The sequence below is a fragment of the Chiloscyllium punctatum genome, chromosome 3 (assembly GCF_047496795.1).
Source record: "Chiloscyllium punctatum isolate Juve2018m chromosome 3, sChiPun1.3, whole genome shotgun sequence".
In the NCBI taxonomy this organism is placed as follows: domain Eukaryota; kingdom Metazoa; phylum Chordata; class Chondrichthyes; order Orectolobiformes; family Hemiscylliidae; genus Chiloscyllium; species Chiloscyllium punctatum.
Genome location: NC_092741.1, coordinates 8,837,118 through 8,862,970, shown reverse-complemented (window position 1 = coordinate 8,862,970; position 25,853 = coordinate 8,837,118).

Here is a 25,853-nt window from a genome sequence, read left to right as displayed (position 1 = left end):
CCTGTTAGAGTGTGTGTTCGGTGTAATATACCCTGTTAGAGTTTGGGGTCAGTGTAATATACCCTGTTAGAGTGTGGGGTCGGTGTAATATACCCTGTTGGAGTGTGGGGTCAGTGTAATATACCCTGTTAGAGTGTGGGGTCAGTGTAATATACTCTGTTAGAGTGTGGGGTCAGTGTAATATACCCTGTTAGAGTGTGGGGTCAGTGTAATATACCCTGTTAGCGTGTGGGGTCAGTGTAATATACCCTGTTAGAGTGTGGAGCCGGTGTAATATACCCTGTTAGAGTATGGGGTCGGTGTAATTAACCCTGTTAGAGTGTGGGGTGGGTGTAATATACCCTGTTAGAGTGTGGGGTGGGTGTAATATGCCCTGTTAGAGTGTGGAGGCGGTGTAATCTCCCCTGTTAGACTGTGGGGTCAGTGTAATATACCCTGTTCGAGTGTGGGGTCAGTGTAATATACCCTGTTAGAGTGTGGGGTCAGTGTAATATACCCTGTTAGAGTGTGGGGTGGGTATAATATACCCTGTTAGAGTGTGGGGTGGGTGTAATATACCCTGTTAGAGTGTGGGGTCAGTGTAATATACCCTGTTAGAGTGTGTGGTCAGTGTAATATACCCTGTTAGAGTGTGGGGTCAGTGTAATATACCCTGTTAGAGTGTGGGGTCAGTGTAATATACCCTGTTAGAGTGTGGGGTCATTGTAATATACCCTGTTAGAGTGTAGGGTTGGTGTAATATACTCTGCTAGAGTGTGGGGTGGGTGTAATATACCCTGTTAGAGTGTGGTGGGTGTACAATACCCTGTTAGAGTGTGGGGTCGGTGTAATATACCTTGTTAGAGTGTGGGGTCAGTGTAATATACCCTGTTGGAGTGTGGGGTCAGTGTAATATACCCTGTTGGAGTGTGGGGTCAGTGTAATATACCCTGTTAGAGTGTGGGGTCGGTGTAATATACCCTGTTAGAGTGTGGGGTCAGTGTAATATACCCTGTTAGAGTGTGGGGTCTGTGTAATATACCCTGTTAGAGTATGGAGTTGGTGTAATATACCCTGTTAGAGTGTGGGGTGGGTGTAACATATCCTGTTAGAGTGTGGGGTCAGTGTAATATACCCTGTTAGAGTGTGGGGTCAGTGCACAATATCCTATCGGAGTGTGGGGTGGGTGGGTGTACAATACCCTGTTGGAGTGTGGGGTGGGTGTACAATACCCTGTCGGAGTGTGGGGTGGATGGACAATACCCTGTCGGACTGTGGGGTGGGTGGGTGTACAATACCCTGTTGGAGTGTGGGGTGGGTGTACAATACCCTGTCGGAGTGTGGGGTGGATGGACAATACCCTGTCGGACTGTGGGGTGGGTGGGTGTACAATACCCTGTTAGAGTGTGGGGTTGGTGTACAATACCTTGTCGGAGTGTGGGGTGGGTATACAATACCCTTCGGCGTGTGGGGTCGGTGTACAATACCCTGTCAGTGTGGGGTGGGTGGGTGTACAATATACTGTTAGAGTGTGGGGTCGGTGTAGAATACCCTGTCGGAGTGTGGGGTCGGTGTAGAATACCCTGTCGGAGTGTGGGGTCGGTGTACAATATCCTGTCGAAGTGTGGGATGGGTGTACAATATCTTGTTAGAGTGTGGGGTGGGGGTACAATACCCTGTTGGAGTGTGGGGTCAGTGTACAATATCCTGTTGGAGTATGCAGTCGGTGTACAATATCCTGTTGGAGTGTGCAGTCGGTGTACAATACCCTGTTGGAGTGTGGGGTGGGTGTACAATACCCTGTTGGAGTGTGGGGTGGGTGTACAATACCCTGTTGGAGTGTGGGGTGGGTGTACAATACCCTGTTGGAGTGTGGAGTTGGTGTACAATACCCTGTTGGAGTGTGGGGTGGGTGTACAATACCCTGTTGGAGTGTGGAGTTGGTGTACAATATCCAGTTGGAGTGTGGGGTCGGTGTACAATACCCTGTTGGAGTGTGGGGTCGGTGTACAATACCTTGTTGAAATATGGGGTGGGTGTCCAATACACTGTTGGAGTGTGGGATGGGTGTACAATACCCTGTCGGAGTGTGGGGTGGGTGTACAATACCCGTCGGAGTGTGGGGTGGGTGTACAATACCCTGTTGGAGTGTGGGGTGGGTGTACAATACCCTGTCGGAGTGTGGGGTGGGTGTACAATACCCTGTTGGAGTGTGGGGTGGGAGTACAATACCCTGTTGGAGTGTGGGGTGGGTGTACAATACCCTGTCGGAGTGTGGGGTGGGTGTACAATACCCTGTCAGAGTGTGGGGTGGGTGTACAATACCCTGTTGGAGTGTGGGGTGGGAGTACAATACCCTGTTGGAGTGTGGGGTGGGTGTACAATACCCTGTTGAAATGTGGGGTGGGTGTACAATACCCTGTCGGAGTGTGGGGTGGGTGTACAATACCCTGTTGAAATGTGGGGTGGGTGTACAATACCCTGTCGGAGTGTGGGGTGGGTGTACAATAACCTGTCGGAGTGTGGGGTGGGAGTACAATATTCTGGATTAGTGGTGCTGGAAGAGCACAGCAGTTCAGGTAGCATCCAAGTAGCTTCGAAATCGACGTTTTGGGCAAAGGTACTTCATCAGGAATAAAGGCAGTGAGCCTGAAGCGTGGAGAGATAAGCTAGAGGAGGGTGGGGGTGGGGAGAAACAATGGGTGAGTGGGGGAGGAGATGAAGGTGACAGGTCAAGAAGGAGACGGTGGAGTGGATAGGTGGAAAAGAAGATAGGCAGGTAGGACAAGTCCGGACAAGTTATGGGGACAGTTACTGAGCTGGAAGTTTAGAACTAGGGTGAGGTGGGGGAAGGGGAAATGAGAAAACTGTTGAAGTCCACATTGATGCCCTGGGGTTGAAGTGTTCCGAGGCGGAAGATGAGGCGTTCTTCCTCCAGGCGTCTGGTGGTGAGGGAGCGGCGGTGAAGGAGGCCCACGACCTCCATGTCCTCGGCAGAGTGGGAGGGGGAGTTGAAATGTTGGGCCACGGGGCGGTGTGGTTGATTGGTGCGGGTGTCCCGGAGATGTTCCCTAAAGCGCTCTGCTAGGAGGCGTCCAGTCTCCCCAATGTAGAGGAGACCGCATCGGGAGCAACGGATACAATAAATGATATTAGTGGATGTGCAAGTAAAACTTTGATGTTTGTGGAAGGCTCCTTTAGGGCCTTGGATAGAGGTGAGGGAGGAGGTGTGGGCGCAGGTTTTACAGTTCCTGCGGTGGCAGGGGAAAGTGCCAGGATTGGAGGGTGGGTCATTTGGGGGCGTGGACCTGACCAGGTAGTAGCGGAGGGAACGGTCTTTGCGGAAGGTGGAAAGGGGTGGGGAGGGAAATATATCCCTGGTAGTGGGGTCTGTTTGGAGGTGGCGGAAATGTCGGCGGATGATTTGGCTTATGCGAAGGTTGGTAGATTGAAAGATGAGCACCAGAGGCGTTCTGTCCTTGTTACGGTTAGAGGGGTGGGGTCTGAGGGCGGAGGTGCGGGAATCCCTGCCCCGATTCCCACCCCCACGCCTAACCCCGCCCCCATTCCCAGCTCTAGCCCCACACCAGGTCCTAGCTCCCAGCCCTATCGAGTTTTCACCATCCCTCCAGAACTACCCCTCTCTGAGGATGAAAGATCAGTCCTCAGCAGAGGCCTCACCTTCATTCCCCTACGTTCCCAGATTAACGAGTTCAACACGCGGCTGACATCGAACAATTCTTCCGCCACCTTCGCCTCCGCGTCTACTTCTTCAACCAAGACACTTGCCCACCCTCTGACGACCGCTTCTCCTGCCTCCAACACCATCCCATCCACCTGGACACCCCGTGCTGGCCTCTTATCTGTCCTCGATCTCTTCATAGCCAACTGCCGCCGCGACATTAACCCCTCCATCCCTCTCACCCACTCCAACCTCTCACCCTCGGAACGCGCAGCCCTCCACTCCCTCCGCTCCAACCCCAACCTCACTATCAAACCAGCAGACAAGGGAGGCGTGGTAGTAGTTTGGCGCACCGACCTTTACACTGCTGAAGCTAAACGCCAGCTCGCGGACACCTCCTCCTACTGCCCCCTTGACCATGACCCCACCTCCCACCACCAAACCATCATCTCCCAGACCATCCATAACCTCATCACCTCAGGGGATCTCCCATCCACCGCCTCCAACCTCATAGTCCCACAACCCCGCACCGCCCGTTTCTACCTCCTGCCCAAAATCCACAAACCTGAGTGCCCCGGCGACCCATTGTCTCAGCCTGCTCCTTCCCCACCAAACTCATCTCTGCATACCTCGACACGGTCCTGTCCCCCTTAGTCCAAGAACTCCCCACCTACGTTCAGGACACCACCCACACCCTCCACCTCCTCCATGATTTTCGCTTCCTCGGTCCCCAACGCCTTATCTTCACTATGGACATCCAGTCCCTGTACACCTCCATCCCCCATCACGAAGGACTCAAAGCCCTCTGCTTCTTCCTTTCCCGCCGTACCAACCAGTACCCTTCCACTGACACCCTCCCTCGACTGACTAAACTGGTCCTCACCCTGAACAACTTCTCTTTCCAATCCTCCCACTTCCTCTAAACCAAAGGAGTAGCCATGGGCACCCGCATGGGCCCCAGCTATGCCTGCCTCTTCGTAGGATATGTGGAACAGTCCATCTTCCGCAGCTACACTGGCACCACCCCCACCTTTTCCTCCGCTACATCGATGACTGCCTCGTACTCCCACAAGGAGGTTGAACAGTTCATCCACTTTACCAACACCTTCCACCCCAACCTCAAATTTACCTGGACCGTCTCAAACTCCTCCCTCCCCTTCCTAGACCTCTCCATTTCTATCTCGGGCAACCAAATCAACACGGACACTTACTATAAACCGACTGACTCCCACAGCTACCTAGACTACACCTCCTCTCACCATGCCCCCTGTAAAAACGCCATCCCATATTCCCAATTCCTTCGTCTCCACCGCATCTGCTCCCAGGAGGACCAGTTCCAATACTGTACAACCCAGATGGCCTCCTTCTTCAAAGACCACAATTTCCCCCCTGACGTGATCGACGATGCTCTCCACCACATCTCCTCCACTTCCCGCTCCTCCGCCCTTGAGCCCCACCCCTCCAATCGCCACCAGGACAGAACCCCACTGGTCCTCACCTACCACTCTACCAACCTCCAGATACATCATATCATACGTCGTCATTTCTGCCACCTCCAAACGGACCCCACCACCAAGGATATATTTCCCTCCCCTACCCATCAACGTTCCGAAACGACTACTCCCTCCGTGACTCCCTCGTCAGGTCTGCAACCCCACCAACCCAACCTCCACTCCCGGCACCTTCCCCTGCAACCGCAAGAAATGCAAAACGTGCGCCCACACCTCCCCCCTTACTTCCCTCCAAGGCCCCAAGGGATCCTTCCTTATCCACCACAAATTCACCTGCACCTCCACACACATCATTTACTGCATCCGCTGCACTCGATGTGGCCTCCTCTATATTGGGGAGACAGGCCACCTACTTGAGGAACATTTCAGAGAACACCTCTGGGACACCCGGACCAACCAACCCAATCACCCCGTGGTTCAACACTTCAACTCCCCCTCCCACTCCACCAAGGGCATGCAGGTCATTGGACTCCTCCATCGCCAGACCATAGCAACATGGCGGCTGGAGGAAGAGCGCCTCATCTTCCACCTAGGAACCCTCCAACCACAAGGGATGAACTCAGATTTCTCCAGTTTTCTCATTTCCCCTCCCCCCACCTTGTCTCAGTCCCAACCCTTGAACTCAGCACCACCTTCCTAACCTGCAATCTTTTTCCTGACCTCTCCACCCCCCACCCGACTCCAGCCTATCACCCTCACCTTAATCTCCTTCCACCTATCGCATTCCCAACCCCCCTCCCCCAAGTCCCTCCTCCCTACCTTTTATCTTAGCCTGCTTGGCACACTCTCCTCATTCCTGAAGAAGGGCTCATGTCCGAAACATCGATTCTCCTGTTCCTTGGATGCTGCCTGACCTGCTGCACTTTTCCAGCAACACATTTTCAGCTCACAGGTAGGAGTGCAGCCTCTTGTGGTTGAAAAGCCAGTGGAAAAATAAGACAACTGAGGTATTTACCTAAATGCTCATAGTATTTGTAACAAAGTAGATGAATTAACAGCAGAAATCATCATAAATGTTATGATGTGGTAGGCATAACAGAGACATGATTACAGGGGGTTCAGGACTGGCAGTTAAACATCCAAGGAAAAGGATAGCAAAAAGATGGCAGAGGAGGTGGGGTTGCCTTGTTAGTTAAGAACGAAATTAAATCTATAGCACTGAATGGCATAGGGTCAGATGATGTGGAGTCTGTGTGGGTGGAGTTGAGGAACCACAAAAGCAAAAAAACCATAATGGGAGTTATGTACAGACCTCCCAGCAGTGGTCAGGACCAGGGGTGCAAGATGTTCCAGGAAATAGAAAGGGCATGTCAGAAAGGCAAGGTCACGGTGATCATGGGGGACTTCAATATGTAAATGGACTGGGTGAATAGTGTTGCCGGTGGATCCAAAGAAAGGGAATTCATGGAATGTTTACAGAACTGCTTTTTGGAACAGCTTGTGATGGAGCCCACAAGGGAGCAGGCTATTCTGGACTTAGTGCTATCTAATGAGCCAGACTTTATAAAAGATCTTAAAGTAAGGGAACACTTAGGAAGCAGCGATCATAATATGGTTCAGTCTGCAGTTTGAAAGAGGGAAGGCAAAATCAGATGTAATGGTGTTACAGTTAAATAAAGGTAATTATGAGGGCATGAGAGAGGAACCAATGAAAATTGACTGGAAGCAGAGCCTAGTGGGGAAGACAGTAGAGCAACAATGGCAGGAGTTTCTGGGTGTAATTGAGGGCACAGTGAAGATCTGCGTCCCCTCAAGAGGGGCCTCGTGGTTCAAGATCGGTCAAAGGGATCGACAAATGCGGTCTATTCAAAAAGCAAGGGTCATTAGTTTATTGAATTAAGGTGCCTTGACGCAATTCTATCTAGCAACACAGAGATTGAAGCTTCTGTGTTCCGTGATGAAGTTGCGCAATTACATTTGAAAATTAGACATTATCTATATGTTTTTAAAGAAATAGTACGGCCTTAATTACAAGAAAGACCAATCACATATAATAAGGTGACATGATTTACAGCAAGTTAATCCAATGATACTTCCTGGGAAAGGGTTCTTAATTACAGGAAAGGTTCAATCAACTGTAATAAGGTGACATGATTGAAGACAGGCTAACCCAATGGTATTCTATGCTAAAAGATATCTTATTTATGTAAATTATCATGCCATGTACTGGTTCAAGGTTCATTCAAATGGTCAATTAATGTGTCAGTATTCAGCTTTTGAAAACTCTATTGTCCTCTTATCTCTGAACTGCAACTTAATTCTACAAATCAGCAGTATGTTCACAGGCCATTTTATAGTATTCTTTTAAATCGAGGAACCATCTTGTCATAATTAAAATCTACATATTTTGTTGCCTCAAAATTCAAATTTTAGATCCTCAACAGTACAGAGGTTCATCCCAAAGAAAATAAAGATTACCCGGGGAGGGGTTAGATAGCCAGGGCTGACAAAGGAAGTCAGGAAATGTATCAAAGAAAAAGAGAGATCCTATAAAGTGGCCAAGAGCACTGGGAAATCAGAAGATTGGGAAGGCTACAAAAACAACAGTGGATAGCAAGGAGAGAAAAAAGGAAGGAGAGGATCAAATATGAAGGTAGGCTAGCCGGTAATATTCAAAATGATAGTAAAAGTTTCTTTCAATACATAAGGAACAAACAAGAGGCAAAAGTAGACATTGGGCCGCTCCAAATTAATGCAGGAAGGCTAGTGATGGGAGATAAGGAAATAGCTGGAGAACTTAATAAGTACTTTGCGTCAGTCTTCACAGTGGGAGACGTGAGTAATATCCCAATAATTAAGGAGAGTTGGGGGCAGAGTTGAGTATGGTAGCCATTACAAAAGAGAAAGTGCTAGAAAAACTAAAAGGTCTAAAAATTGATAAATCTCCTGGCCTCGATGGGCTACATCCTAGAGTTCTGAGGGAGGTGGCTGAGGAAATAGCGGATGCTCTGACTGTGATCTTTCAAAAATCACTGGAGTCAGGGAACGTCCCAGATGATTGGAAAATCTCTGTTGTAACCCTCTTGTTCAAGAAAGAATCAAGACACAAGATGGAAATTTATAGGCCGATTAGCCTAACCTCAGTTGTAGATAAAATTCTTGGCAGTGCAGGGTCACATTAGAACAAGTCAGCATGGATTTAGTAAGGGGAGGTCATGTCTGACAAACCTGTTATAATTCTTTGAAGAGATAACAAGTAAGTTAAACCAGGGAAACCCAGTGGATGTTATCGCCTCGACTTCCAAAAGGCCTTTGATAATGTGTCTCATGGGAGGCTGCTGAGAAAGGTGAGGGCCCATGGTGTTTGAGGTGAGCTACTGGTAGTCTGGCGCACTGACCTCTACACCGCTGAAGCCACTCGCCAACTTGAAGACACCTCCTCCTACCCCCCCTCGACCATGACCCCACACCCCCATCACCAAACCATCATCTCCCAGACCATACAGAACCTCATCACCTCAGGAGATCTCCCACCCATAGCTTCCAACTTCATAGTCCAGGAACCCCGCACTGCCCGATTCTACCTCCTTCCCAAGATCCACAAGCCTGACCACCCTGGCCCACCCATTGTCTCAGCATGCTCCTGCCCCACTGAACTCATCTCTACCTACCTCGACACTGTCCTATTCTCCCTAGTCCGGAACTCCACACGTACTTTTGAGACACCACCCACGCCCTCCACCTCCTCCAAGACTTCCATTTCCCTGGCCCCCAATGCCTCACCTTCACCATGGATATCCAATCCCTCTGCACCTCCATCCACCAAGACCAGGGCCCCCGTTTCTTCCTCTCCCCAACTGGACGCCTCCTAGCAGAGCGCTTTAGGGAACGTCTCTGGGACACCCGCACCAATCAACCTCACCGCCCTGTGGCCCAACATTTCAACTCCCCCTCCCACTCTGCTGGTGACATGGGCCTCCTTCACCGCCGCTCCCTCACCACCAGACGCCTGGAGGAAGAACGCTTCATCTTCCGCCTCGGAACACTTCAACCCCAGGGCATCAATATGGACTTCAACAGTTTCCTCATTTGCCCTTCCCCCACCTCACCCCAGTTCCAACCTTCCAGCTCAGCACTGTCCCCATGACCTGTCCTACCTGCCTATCTCCTTTTCCACCTATCCACTCCACCGTCCTCTCTGACCTATCCCCTCCGTCCCCACCTCCATTCACCTATTATATTCTATGCTACTTTCTCCCCACCCCCACCCTCCTCTCACTTATCTCTCCACGCTTCAGGCTCTCTACCTGTATTCCTGATGAAGGGCTTTTGCCCGAAACATCGATTTTCCTGCTCCTTGGATGCTGCCTGAACTGCTGTGCTCTTCCAGCACCACTCTACTCCGGAATATGATTTGAAGAGCATTGTGATATATGGCTTGGAGTGCATTGTGATATATGATCTGGAACACAGCGTGATATATGATATGGGGTGCATTGTGATAAATGATATGGAATACATTGTGATATATGATATGGAGTGCATTGTGATGTCTGATATGGAATACATTGTGATATATGATTTGGGGTGCATTGTGATATATAATATAGAATGCATTGCGATATATGGTATGGAATACATTGTGCTATATGATATAGTGTGCATTGTGATGTATGATTTAGAGTGCTATGTGATATATGATTTGGAGTGCACTTTGATGTGTAATATAGAATACATCCTGAGATATGATTTGGTGTGCATTAATGTGTGTGATATAGAATACATTCTGATATATGATTTGGTGTGCATTTTGATATATGATACAGAATGCATTGGAGTGAATTGTGCTTTATGATAGGGAGTGCATTGTGATGTATGATATAGAATACATTGTGATATATGCTATGGAATACATTATGATATTTGATAAGGAGTGCATTGTGATGTATTCCCCAGGCTGATGGGGACTGCATAAAGATAAAAGAGAAGTGTAACATACCAAAGATGAGTGGGAAGCCAGAGGACTGGGAAACTTTTAAAGAGCAACAGAGGATCTCCAAAAAGGCAGTACGCAGAGAAAAAAATGAGGTATGAAGGCAAACTGGCCAAAAATATAAAGGAGGATAACAAAAGCTTTTTTAGGTATGTGAAAGGAAAGAAAATTGGGCCCTTGAAGACACGAACGGGTGCATTCATTATGGGGAACAAGGAAATGGCAGAGAGTTGAATAGGTACTTTGGATCTGTCTTCACTGGGGAAGACATGAGCAATCTCCCAGATATAATAGTGGCTAAAGGACCGAGGGTAATGGATGAACTGAAGGGAATTTATATTTGGCAGGAAATGGTGTTGGAGAGACAATTAGGTCTGAAGGTTGATAAGTCCCCAGGGCCTGATGGTCTACATCCCAAGGTACTGAAGGAGGTGGCTCTAGAAATCATGGATGCATTGGTGATCATTTTCCAATGTTCTACAGATTCAGGATCAGTTCCTGCGGATTGGAGGGTGGCTAATGTTGTCCCACTTTCTAAGGAACGAGCGAGAGAGAAAAAAGGGAATTATAGACCGGTTAGCCTGATGTCTGTGTGTGAAAGATGCTGGAGTCAATTATAAAAGATGAACTTACGACTCATTTGGATAGCAGTAACAGGATAGGTCAGAAACAGCATGGATTTACGAAGGGGAAATCGTGCTTGACTAATCTTGAATTTTTTGAGGATGTAACATTGAGGATGGTCAATGGAGAGCCAGTGGATGTAGTGTACCTGGACTTTCAGAAAGCCTTTGATAAAGCCTTTGATAAGGAGATTAGTGAGCAAAAGTAGGGCACATGGTATTGGGGGCAAAATACTGACTTGGATTGAAAATTGGTTGGCTGGCAGGAAACAAAGAGGAGTGATAAACGGCTCCCTTTCGGAATGGCAGGCGGTGACCAGTGGGGTACCGCAGGGATTAGTGCTGGGACCGCAGCTGTTTGCAATATACATTAATGATATAGATGAAGGCATTAAAAGTAATATTAGCGCATTTACTGATGATATAAAGCTGGGTGGCAGGGTGAAATGTGAGGAGAATGTTAGGAGATTACAGGGTGACCTGGACAGGTTAGGTGAGTGGTCAGATGCATGGCAGATGCAGTTTAATGTGGATAAATGTGTGGTTATCCACTTTGGTGGCAAGAACAGGAAGGCAGATTACTATCTAAATAGAGTCAAGTTAGGTAAAGGGACAGTACAATGAGATCTGGGTGTTCTTGTACATCAGTCAATGAAGGTAAGCATGCAGGTATAGCAGGTAGTGAAGAAGGCTAGTAGCTAATGGCCTTCATAACAAGAAGAATTGAGTATAGAAGCGAAGAGGTCCTTCTGCAGCTGTACAGGGCCCTGGTGAGACCGCACCTGGAGTACTGTGTGCAGTTCTAGTCTCCAAATTTGTGGAAGGACATTCTGGCTATTGAGGGAGTGCAGCGTAGGTTCATGAGGTCAATTCCCGGAATGGCAGGACTATCTTACGCTGAAAGATTGGAGCGACTGGGCTTGTATACACTTGATAAAAACAATGACTGCAGATGCTGAAAATCAAATACTGGATTAGTGGTGCTGGAAGAGCACAGCAGTTCAGGCAGCATCCAACGAGCAGCGAAATCAACGTTTCGGGCAAAAGCCCTTCATCAGGAATAAAGGCAGTGAGCCTGCAGCATGGAGAGATAAGCTAGAGGAGGGTGGGGGTGGGGAGAGAGTAGCATAGAGTACAATGGGTGAGTGGGGGAGGAGATGAAGGTGATAGGTTAAGGAGGAGAGGGTGGAGTGGATAGGTGGAAAAGAGGATAGGCAGGTCGGACAAGTCAAGGAGTCCGTAACTGAGCTGGAAGTTTGAAACTAGGATGAGGTGGGGGAAGGGGAAATGAGGAAGCTGTTGAAGTCCACATTGATGCCCTGGGGTTGAAGTGTTCCGAGGCGGAAGATGAGGCGTTCTTCCTCCAGGCGTCTGGTGGTGAGGGAGCGGCGGTGAAGGAGGCCCAGGACCTCCATGTCCTCGGCAGAGTGGGAGGGGGAGTAGAAATGTCGGGCCACGGGGCGGTTTGGTTGATTGGTGCGGGTGTCTCGGAGATGTTCCCTAAAGCGCTCTGCTAGGAGGCGCCCAGTCTCCCCAATATAGAGGAGACCACATCGGGAGCAACGGATACAATAAATGATATTGGTGGATGTGCAGGTGAAACTTTGATGGATGTGGAAGGCTCCTTTAGGGCCTTGGATAGAGGTGAGGGAGGAGGTGTGGGCACAGGTTTTACAGTTCCTGCGGTGGCAGGGGAAAGTGCCAGAATGGGAGGGTGGGTTGTAGGGGGGTGTGGACCTGACCAGGTAGTCACGGAGGGAACGGTCTTTGCGGAAGGCGGAAAGGGGTGGGGAGGGAAATATATCCCTGGTGGTGGGGTCTTTTTGGAGGTGGCGGAAATGTCGGTGGATGATTTGGTTGATGTGAAAGTTTGTAGGGTGGAAGGTGAGCACCAGGGGCGTTCTGTCCTTGTTACGGTTGGAGGGGTGGGGTCTGAGGGCGGAGGTGCGGGATGTGGACGAGATGCGTTGGAGGGCATCTTTAACCACATGGGAAGGGAAATTGCGGTCTCTAAAGAAGGAGGCCATCTGGTGTGTCCTATGGTGGAACTGGTCCTCCTGGGAGCAGATACGGCGGAGGCGGAGAAATTGGGAATACGGGATGGCATTTTTGCAAGAGATAGGGTGGGAAGAGGAGTAATCCAGGTAGCTATGGGAGTCAGTGGGTTTGTAAAAAATGTCAGTGTCAAGTCGGTCGTCACTAATGGAGATGGAGAGGTCCAGGAAGGGGAGCGAGGTGTCAGAGATAGTCCAGGTAAATTTAAGGTCAGGGTGGAATGTGTTGGTGAAGTTGATGAATTGCTCAACCTCCTCGCGGGAGCACGAGGTGGCGCCAATGCAGTCATCAATGTAGCAGAGGAAGAGGTGGGGAGTGGTGCCGGTGTAATTACGGAAGATCAACTGTTCTACATAGCCAACAAAGAGACAGGCATAGCTGGGGCCCATACGTGTGCCCATGGCTACGCCTTTGGTCTGGAGGAAGTGGGAGGATTCAAAGGAGAAATTGTTAAGGGTGAGGACCAGTTCGGCCAAACGAATGAGAGTGTCACTCTCATTCGTTTGGCCGAACTGGTCCTCACCCTTAACAATTTCTCCTTTGAATCCTCCCACTTACTCCAGACCAAAGGCGTAGCCATGGGCACACGTATGGGCCCCAGCTATGCCTGTCTCTTTGTTGGCAAAAACCGCCTCAACCTGTCGTCCCCCCTCCCCCACTCCAACCTCTCACCCTCACAACGCGCAGCCCTCCAATCCCTCTGCTCCAATCCCAACCTCACCATCAAGCCAGCGGATAAAGGGGGCGCAGTGGTAGTCTGGCGCACTGACCTCTACACCGCTGAAGCCAAACGCCAACTCGAGGACACCTCTTCCTACTGCTCCCTCGACCATGACCCCACCCCCCATCACCAAACCATCATCTCCCAGACCATACAGAACCTCATCACCTCAGGAGATCTCCCACCCACAGCTTCCAACCTCATAGTCCGGGAACCCCGCACTGCCTGGTTCTACCTCCTTCCCAAGATCCACAAGCCTGACCACCCTGGCCGACCCATTGTCTCAGCATGCTCCTGCCCCACTGAACTCATCTCTACCTACCTTGACACTGTCCTATCCCCCCTAGTCCAGGAACTCCCCACATACGTTCGAGACACCACCCACGCCCTCCACCTCCACCAAGACTTCCGTTTCCCCAGCCCCCAACGCCTTATCTTCACCATGGATATCCAATCCCTCTACACCTCCATCCGCCACGACCAGGGACTCCAAGCCCTCCGTTTTTTCCTCTCCAAACGTCCCCAACAGTACCCTTCCACTGACACTCTCATTCGTTTGGCCGAACTGGTCCTCACCCTTAACAATTTCTCCTTTGAATCCTCCCACTTCCTCCAGACCAAAGGCGTAGCCATGGGCACACGTATGGGCCCCAGCTATGCCTGTCTCTTTGTTGGCTATGTAGAACAGTTGATCTTCCGTAATTACACCGGCACCACTCCCCACCTCTTCCTCTGCTACATTGATGACTGCATTGGCGCCACCTCGTGCTCCCGCGAGGAGGTTGAGCAATTCATCAACTTCACCAACACATTCCACCCTGACCTTAAATTTACCTGGACTATCTCTGACACCTCGCTCCCCTTCCTGGACCTCTCCATCTCCATTAGTGACGACCGACTTGACACTGACATTTTTTACAAACCCACTGACTCCCATAGCTACCTGGATTACTCCTCTTCCCACCCTATCTCTTGCAAAAATGCCATCCCATATTCCCAATTTCTCCGCCTCCGCCGTATCTGCTCCCAGGAGGACCAGTTCCACCATAGGACACACCAGATGGCCTCCTTCTTTAGAGACCGCAATTTCCCTTCCCATGTGGTTAAAGATGCCCTCCAACGCATCTCGTCCACATCCCGCACCTCCGCCCTCAGACCCCACCCCTCCAACCGTAACAAGGACAGAACGCCCCTAGTGCTCACCTTCCACCCTACAAACCTTCACATCAACCAAATCATCCACCGACATTTCCGCCACCTCCAAAAAGACCCCACCACCAGGGATATATTTCCCTCCCCACCCCTTTCCGCCTTCCGCAAAGACCGTTCCCTCCGTGACTACCTGGTCAGGTCCACACCCCCCTACAACCCACCCTCCCATTCTGGCACTTTCCCCTGCCACCGCAGGAACTGTAAAACCTGTGCCCACACCTCCTCCCTCACCTCTATCCAAGGCCCTAAAGGAGCCTTCCACATCCATCAAAGTTTCACCTGCACATCCACCAATATCATTTATTGTATCCGTTGCTCCCGATGTGGTCTCCTCTATATTGGGGAGACTGGGCGCCTCCTAGCAGAGCGCTTTAGGGAACATCTCCGAGACACCCGCACCAATCAACCAAACCGCCCCGTGGCCCGACATTTCTACTCCCCCTCCCACTCTGCCGAGGACATGGAGGTCCTGGGCCTCCTTCACCGCCGCTCCCTCACCACCAGACGCCTGGAGGAAGAACGCCTCATCTTCCGCCTCGGAACACTTCAACCCCAGGGCATCAATGTGGACTTCAACAGCTTCCTCATTTCCCCTTCCCCCACCTCATCCTAGTTTCAAACTTCCAGCCCAGTTACTGACTCCTTGACTTGTCCGACCTGCCTATCCTCTTTTCCACCTATCCACTCCACCCTCTCCTCCTTAACCTATCACCTTCATCTCCTCCCCCACTCACCCATTGTACTCTATGCTACTCTCTCCCCACCCCCACCCTCCTCTAGTTTATCTCTCCATGCTGCAGGCTCACTGCCTTTATTCCTGATGAAGGGCTTTTGCCCGAATCCTTGTATACCCTTGAGTTTAGAAGACTGAGAGGGGATCTGATTGAGACGTATAAGATTATTAAAGGGTTGGACACTCTGGAGGCAGGAAGCATGTTTCCGCTGATGGTGGAGTCCCGAACCAGAGGACACAGCTTAAAAATAAGGGTTAAGCCATTTAGAACAGAGTTGAGGAGAAACGTCTTCACCCAGAGAGTGGTGGGTGTATGGAATGCTCTGCCCCAGAAGGCAGTGGAGTCTAAGTCTCTGGATACTTTCAAGAAAGAGATGGATAGAGTTCTTAAAGATAGTGGAATCCAGGGTTATGGGGATAAGGCAGGAACAGGATACTGATTGTGGAAGATCAGCCATGATCATAATGAATGGTGGTGCTGGCTCAAAGGGTCAAATGGCCTACTCCTGCACCTATTGTATAATATGTAATACATTGTGAGATATGATTTGGAGTGCACAGTGTTATATGATATACAATGCATTGTGATATATGATTTGGATTGAAATGTGGTATATGATATGGAGTGCATTGTGATGGATGATATGGAATCCATTGTGATATATGATTTCGAACACAGTTTGACATATGATTTGGAGTGCATTGTGATGTGTAATATGTAATACATTGTGATATATGGTTTGGAACACAGTGTGATATATGATATGGAATACATTGTGATATCTGATTTGGAGTGCATTGTGATGTATGGTTTGGAATACATTGTGATGTATGATATGAAACACTGTGTGATATATGATTTTGAATGCAGTGTGATATATGATTTAGAATGCAGTGTGATATAAGATATGGAATACATTGTGATATATGATTTGGAGGGCATTGTGATGTATGATATGGAACACGTTGTGGTATATGATTTGGAGTGCATTGTGATATATGATCTGGAACACAGTGTTATTTATGATTTGCAATACATTGTGATATATGGTTTGGAACATAGTGTGTTATATGAATGTGAGTGCATTGTGATGTATGATATGGATTACATTGTGATGTATGATGTGGAACACTGACATATGTTGTTCAGTGCATTGTGATGTATGATATGGAATACATTGTGATATATGATTTGGAGTGCATTGTGATGTATGATATGAAATACATTGTGATATATGATTTGGAACACAGTTTGATATATGGTTTGGAGTGCATTGTGATGTATGATATGGAATACAATGTGATATATGATTTGGAACACTGATATATGATTTGGAGTGCATTGTGGTGTATGATATGGAATATCGTGTGATATATGATTTGGAGTGCATTGTGGTGTATGATATGGAATACATTGTGACATATGATTTCGAGGGTATTGTGATGTATGATATGGAATACATTGTGGTATATGATTTGGAGTACATTGTGATGTATGATATGAAATACATTGTGGTATATGATTTGGAGTACATTGTGATATATGATCTGGAACACAGCGTGACTTATGATTTCGAGTGCATTGTGATGTATGATATGGAACAGTGTGATATATGATTTGGAGTGCATTGTGATGTATGATATGAAATACATTGTGATATATGATTTGGAACACAGTTTGACATATGATTTGGAGTGCATTGTGATGTATGATATGGAATACAATGTGATATATGATTTGGAACACTGATATATGATTTGCAGTGCATTGTGAGGTATGATATGGAATATTGTGTGATATATGATTTGGAGTGCATTGTGATATATGGTTTGGAACACTGATATATGATTTGGAGTGCATTGTGATGTATGATATGGAATACAGTGTGATATATGATTTGGAACACTGATATATGATTTGGAGTGCATTGTGATGTATGATATGGAACACAGTGTGATATATGATTTTGAGTGCATTGTGATATATGGCTTGGAACACTGATATATGATTTGGAGTGCATTGTGACGTATGATATAGAATACATTGTGACATATGATTTGGAACACTGATATATGATTTGGAGTGCATTGTGATGTATGATATGGAATACATTGTGATATGTGATTTTGAGTGCATTGTGATGTATGATATGAAATACATTGTGATATATGGTTTGGAGTGCATTGTGTTGTATGATATGGAATACATTGTGACATATGGTTTGGAGTGCATTGAGACAGATTATCTGGAACACAGTTTGATTTATGATTTCGAGTGCATTGTGATGTATGATATGGAACAGTGTGATGTATGATTTGGAGTGCATTGTGATATATGATATGGAATACAGTGTGATATATGATTTGGAGTGCATTGTGATGTATGATATGGAAAACAGTGTGATATATGATTTGGAGTTCATTGTGATGTATGATATGGAATACAGTGTGATATATGATATGGATTACATTGTGATATGTGATTTGGAGTGCATTATGGTATATTATTTGGAGTGCATTGTGATGTATGATATGGAATACAGTGTCATATATGATTTGGAGTGCATTGTAATATATGGTTTGGAACACTGATATATGATTTGGAGTGCATTGTGATGTATGATATGGAATACAGTGTGATATATGATTTGGAATGCAGTGTGATGTTTTGGAGTGCATTGTGATGTGTGATATGGAACACAGTGATATATGATATGGAATACATTGTGATATATCATTTGGAATACAGTTTGATCTATGATATGGAATACATTGTGATGTATGATGTGGAACGCTGATATATGATTTGCAGTGCATTGTCGTGTATGATTTGGAATACAGTGTGATATATCATTTGGAGTGAATTGTGATATATGGTTTGGAACACTGATATATGATTTGGAGTGCATTGTGATGTATGATATGGAATACATAGTGATATGTGATTTGGAGTGCATTGTGATGTATGATATGGAATACATTGTGATGTATGGTTTGGAGTGCATTGTGATGTATGATATTGAATACATTGTGATATATGGTTTGGAGTGCATTGTGATATATGGTTTGGAATGCAGTGTGATATATGATTTGGAGTGCATTGTGATGTGTGATATGGAATACAGTGTGATATATGATTTGCAGTGCATTGTGATGTATGAAATGGAAAACATTGTGATGCATGATGTGGAACACTGTTTAATATGCTGCAGTGCATTGTGATGTATGATATGGAATGCAGTGTGATATATGTTTTGGAGTGCATTGCGATATATGGTTCAGAACACTGATATATGATTTGGAGTGCATTATGATGTATGATATGTATTACATTATGATATGGAATACAGTGTCATATCTGATTTGGAGTGCATTATGATGTACGATATGTATTGCATTATGATATGGAAAACAGTGTCATATCTGATTTGGAGTGCATTGTGATGCATTATATGGAATACATTGTGATATATGATTTGGAACACAGTTTGATATATGATTTGGAGTGCATCGTGATGAATGATATGGAATACAATGTGATAAATGATTTGGAACACTAATATATGATTTGTAGTGCATTGTGATGTATGATATGGAATATTGTGTGATATATGATTTGGAGTGCATTGTGATATATGGTTTGGAACACTGATATATGATTTGGAGTGCATTGTGATGTATGATCTGGAATACATTGTGATGTATGATATGAAACACTGTGTGATATATGATTTTGAATGCAGTGTGATATATGATTTAGAATGCAGTGTGATATAAGATATGGAATACATTGTGATATATGATTTGGAGGGCATTGTAATGTATGATATGGAACACGTTGTGGTATATGATTTGGAGTGCATTGTGATATATGATCTGGAACACAGTGTTATTTATGATTTGCAATACATTGTGATATATGGTTTGGAACATAGTGTGATATATGATTTGGAGTGCATTGTGATATGTGATTTGGAGTGCATTGCAATGTATGATATGGAACACAGTGTGTTATATGAATGTGAGTGCATTGTGATGTATGATTTTGAACACTGACATATGTTATTCAGTGCATTGTGATGTATGATATGGAATACATTGTGATATATGATTTGGAGTGCATTGTGATGTATGATATGAAATACATTGTGATATATGATTTGGAACACAGTTTGATATATGGTTTGGAGTGCATTGTGATGTATGATATGGAATACCATGTGATATATGATTTGGAACACTGATATATGATTTGCAGTGCATTGTGATGTATGATATGGAATATCGTGTGATATATGATTTGGAGTGCATTGTGGTGTATGATATGGCATACATTGTGACATATGATTTGGAGGGTATTGTGATGTATGATATGGAATACATTGTGGTATATGATTTGGAGTACATTGTGATGTATGATCTGGAACACAGCATGACTTATGATTTCGAGTGCATTGTGATGTATGATATGGAACAGTGTGATATATGATTTGGAGTGCATTGTGATGTATGATATGAAATACATTGTGATATATGATTTGGAACACAGTTTGACATATGATTTGGAGTGCATTGTGATGTATGATATGGAATACAATGTGATATATGATTTGGAACACTGATATATGATTTGCAGTGCATTGTGATATATGGTTTGGAACACTGATATATGATTTGGAGTGCATTGTGATGTATGATATGGAATACAGTGTGATATATGATTTTGAGTGCATTGTGATATATGGCTTGGAACACTGATATATGATTTGGAGTGCATTGTGACGTATGATATAGAATACATTGTGACATATGATTTGGAACACTGATATATGATTTTCAGTGCATTGTGATATATGGTTTGGAACACTAATATATGATTTGGAGTGCATTGTGATGTATGATATGGAATACATTGTGATATGTGATTTTGAGTGCATTGTGATGTATGATATGAAATACATTGTGACATATGGTTTGGAGTGCATTGAGACAGATTATCTGGAACACAGTTTGATTTATGATTTCGAGTGCATTGTGATGTATGATATGGAACAGTGTGATGTATGATTTGGAGTGCATTGTGATATATGATATGGAATACAGTGTGATATATGATTTGGAGTGCATTGTGATGTATGATATGGAAAACAGTGTGATATATGATTTGGAGTTCATTGTGATGTATGATATGGAATACAGTGTGATATATGATATGGATTACATTGTGATATGTGATTTGGAGTGCATTATGGTATATTATTTGGAGTGCATTGTGATGTATGATATGGAATACAGTGTCATATATGATTTGGAGTGCATTGTGATATATGGTTTGGAACACTGATATATGATTTGGAGTGCATTGTGATGTATGATATGGAATACAGTGTGATATATGATTTGGAATGCAGTGTGATGTTTTGGAGTGCATTGTGATGTGTGATATGGAACACAGTGATATGTGATATATGATATATGATATGGAATACATTGTGATATATCATTTGGAATACAGTTTGATCTATGATATGGAATACATTGTGATGTATGATGTGGAACGCTGATATATGATTTGCAGTGCATTGTCGTGTATGATTTGGAATACAGTGTGATATATCATTTGGAGTGAATTGTGATATATGGTTTGGAACACTGATATATGATTTGGAGTGCATTGTGATGTATGATATGAAATACATTGTGATATATGATTTGGAACACAGTTTGATATATGGTTTGGAGTGCATTGTGATGTATGATATGGAATACAATGTGATATATGATTTGGAACACTGATATATGATTTGCAGTGCATTGTGATGTATGATATGGAATATCGTGTGATATATGATTTGGAGTGCATTGTGGTGTATGATATGGCATACATTGTGACATATGATTTGGAGGGTATTGTGATGTATGATATGGAATACATTGTGGTATATGATTTGGAGTACATTGTGATGTATGATCTGGAACACAGCATGACTTATGATTTCGAGTGCATTGTGATGTATGATATGGAACAGTGTGATATATGATTTGGAGTGCATTGTGATGTATGATATGAAATACATTGTGATATATGATTTGGAACACAGTTTGACATATGATTTGGAGTGCATTGTGATGTATGATATGGAATACAATGTGATATATGATTTGGAACACTGATATATGATTTGCAGTGCATTGTGATATATGGTTTGGAACACTGATATATGATTTGGAGTGCATTGTGATGTATGATATGGAATACAGTGTGATATATGATTTTGAGTGCATTGTGATGTATGGCTTGGAACACTGATATATGATTTGGAGTGCATTGTGACGTATGATATAGAATACATTGTGACATATGATTTGGAACACTGATATATGATTTTCAGTGCATTGTGATATATGGTTTGGAACACTAATATATGATTTGGAGTGCATTGTGATGTATGATATGGAATACATTGTGATATGTGATTTTGAGTGCATTGTGATGTATGATATGAAATACATTGTGATATATGGTTTGGAGTGCATTGTGTTGTATGATATGGAATACATTGTGACATATGGTTTGGAGTGCATTGAGACAGATTATCTGGAACACAGTTTGATTTATGATTTCGAGTGCATTGTGATGTATGATATGGAACAGTGTGATGTATGATTTGGAGTGCATTATGATATATGATATGGAATACAGTGTGATATATGATTTGGAGTTCATTGTGATGTATGATATGGAAAACAGTGTGATATATGATATGGATTACATTGTGATATGTGATTTGGAGTGCATTATGGTATATTATTTGGAGTGCATTGTGATGTATGATATGGAATACAGTGTCATATATGATTTGGAGTGCATTGTGATATATGGTTTGGAACACTGATATATGATTTGGAGTGCATTGTGATGTATGATATGGAATACAGTGTGATATATGATTTGGAATGCAGTGTGATGTTTTGGAGTGCATTGTGATGTGTGATATGGAACACAGTGATATATGATATATGATATGGAATACATTGTGATATATCATTTGGAATACAGTTTGATCTATGATATGGAATACATTGTGATGTATGATGTGGAACGCTGATATATGATTTGCAGTGCATTGTCGTGTATGATTTAGAATACAGTGTGATATATCATTTGGAGTGAATTGTGATATATGGTTTGGAACACTGATATATGATTTGGAGTGCATTGTGATGTATGATATGGAATACATTGTGATATGTGATTTGGAGTGCATTGTGATGTATGATATGGAATACATTGTGATGTATGGTTTGGAGTGCATTGTGATGTATGATATTGAATACATTGTGATATATGGTTTGGAGTGCATTGTGATATATGGTTTGGAATGCAGTGTGATATATGATTTGGAGTGCATTGTGATGTGTGATATGGAATACAGTGTGATATATGATTTGCAGTGCATTGTGATGTATGAAATGGAAAACATTGTGATGTATGATGTGGAACACTGTTTAATGTGTTGCAGTGCATTGTGATGTATGATATGGAATGCAGTGTGATATATGTTTTGGAGTGCATTGCGATATATGGTTCAGAACACTGATATATGATTTGGAGTGCATTATGATGTATGATATGTATTACATTATGATATGGAATACAGTGTCATATCTGATTTGGAGTGCATTATGATGTATGATATGTATTACATTATGATATGGAACACAGTGTCATATCTGATTTGGAGTGCATTGTGATGCATTATATGGAATACATTGTGATATATGATTTGGAACACAGTTTGATATATGATTTGGAATGCATTGTGATATATGGTTTGGAACACTGATATATGATTTGGAGTGCATTGTGATGTATGATCTGGAATACATTGTGATGTATGATATGAAACACTGTGTGATATATGATTTGGAATACAGTGTGATATATGATTTGGAGTGCATTATGATGTATGATATGTATTACATTATGATATGGAACACAGTGTCATATCTGATTTGGAGTGCATTGTGATGCATTATATGGAATACATTGTGATATATGATTTGGAACACAGTTTGATATATGATTTGGAATGCATTGTGATATATGGTTTGGAACACTGATATATGATTTGGAGTGCATTGTGATGTATGATCTGGAATACATTGTGATGTATGATATGAAACACTGTGTGATATATGATTTGGAATACAGTGTGATATATGATTTGGAGTGCATTGTGATGTATGATATGGAAAACAGTGTGATATATGATTTGGAGTTCATTGTGATGTATGATATGGAATACAGTGTGATATATGATATGGATTACATCGTGATATGTGATTGGGAGTGCATTATGGTATATTATTTGAAGTGCATTGTGATGTATGATATGGAATACAGTGTCATATATGATTTGGAGTGCATTGTGATATATGGTTTGGAACACTGATATATGATTTGGAGTGCATTGTGATGTATGATATGGAATACAGTGTGATATATGATTTGGAATGCAGTGTGATGTTTTGGAGTGCATTGTGATGTGTGATATGGAACACAGTGATATATGATATATGATATGGAATACATTGTGATATATCATTTGGAATACAGTTTGATCTATGATATGGAATACATTGTGATGTATGATGTGGAACGCTGATATATGATTTGCAGTGCATTGTCGTGTATGATTTGGAATACAGTGTGATATATCATTTGGAGTGAATTGTGATATATGGTTTGGAACACTGATATATGATTTGGAGTGCATTGCAATGTATGATATGGAACACAGCGTGTTATATGAATGTGAGTGCATTGTGATGTATGATATGGATTACATTGTGATGTATGATGTGGAACACTGACATATGTTGTTCAGTGCATTGCAGTGCATTGTGATGTATGATATGGAATATCGTGTGAAGTGTGATATGGAATACATTGTGATATATGATTTTCCATGCATTGTGATCTATGATATAGAATACATTGTGATATATGATTTGCAGTGCATTGTGATGTATGACATGGTATACATTGTGATATGTGATTCGGAGTGCATTGTGATGTATGATATGGAATACAGTGTGATATATGATTTGGAGTGCATTGTGATGTAAGATATGGATTACATTGTGATGTATGATGTGGAACACTGACATGTTGTTCAGTGCATTGTGATGTATGATATGGAATACATTGTGATATATGATTTGGAGTGCATTGTAATGTATGATATGAAATACATTGTGATATATGATTTGGAACACAGTTTGATATATGGTTTGGAGTGCATTGTGATGTGTGATATGGAATACAGTGTGATATATGATTTGCAGTGCATTGTGATGTATGAAATGGAAAACATTGTGATGTATGATGTGGAACACTGTTTAATGTGTTGCAGTGCATTGTGATGTATGATATGGAATGCAGTGTGATATATGTTTTGGAGTGCATTGCGATATATGGTTCAGAACACTGATATATGATTTGGAGTGCATTATGATGTATGATATGTATTACATTATGATATGGAATACAGTGTCATATCTGATTTGGAGTGCATTATGATGTATGATATGTATTGCATTATGATATGGAACACAGTGTCATATCTGATTTGGAGTGCATTGTGATGCATTATATGGAATACATTGTGATATATGATTTGGAACACAGTTTGATATATGATTTGGAGTGCATTGTGATATATGGTTTGGAACACTGATATATGATTTGGAGTGCATTGTGATGTATGATCTGGAATACATTGTGATGTATGATATGAAACACTGTGTGATATATGATTTGGAATGCAGTGTGATATATGATTTAGAATGCAGTGTGATATAAGATATGGAATACATTGTGATATATGATTTGGAGGGCATTGTGATGTATGATATGGAACACATTGTGGTATATGATTTGGAGTGCATTGTGATGTATGATATGGAATAAATTGTGGTATATGATTTGGAGTGCATTGTGATATATGATCTGGAACACAGTGTTATTTATGATTTGCAATACATTGTGATATATGGTTTGGAACATAGTGTGATATATGATTTGGAGTGCATTGTGATATGTGATTTGGAGTGCATTGCAATGTATGATATGGAACACAGCGTGTTATATGAATGTGAGTGCATTGTGATGTATGATATGGATTACATTGTGATGTATGATGTGGAACACTGACATATGTTGTTCAGTGCATTGTGATGTATGATATGGAATACATTGTGATATATGATTTGGAGTGCATTGTGATGTATGATATGAAATACATTGTGATATATGATTTGGAACACTGATATATGATTTGGAGTGCATTGTGGTGTATGATATGGAATATCGTGTGATATATGATTTGGAGTGCATTG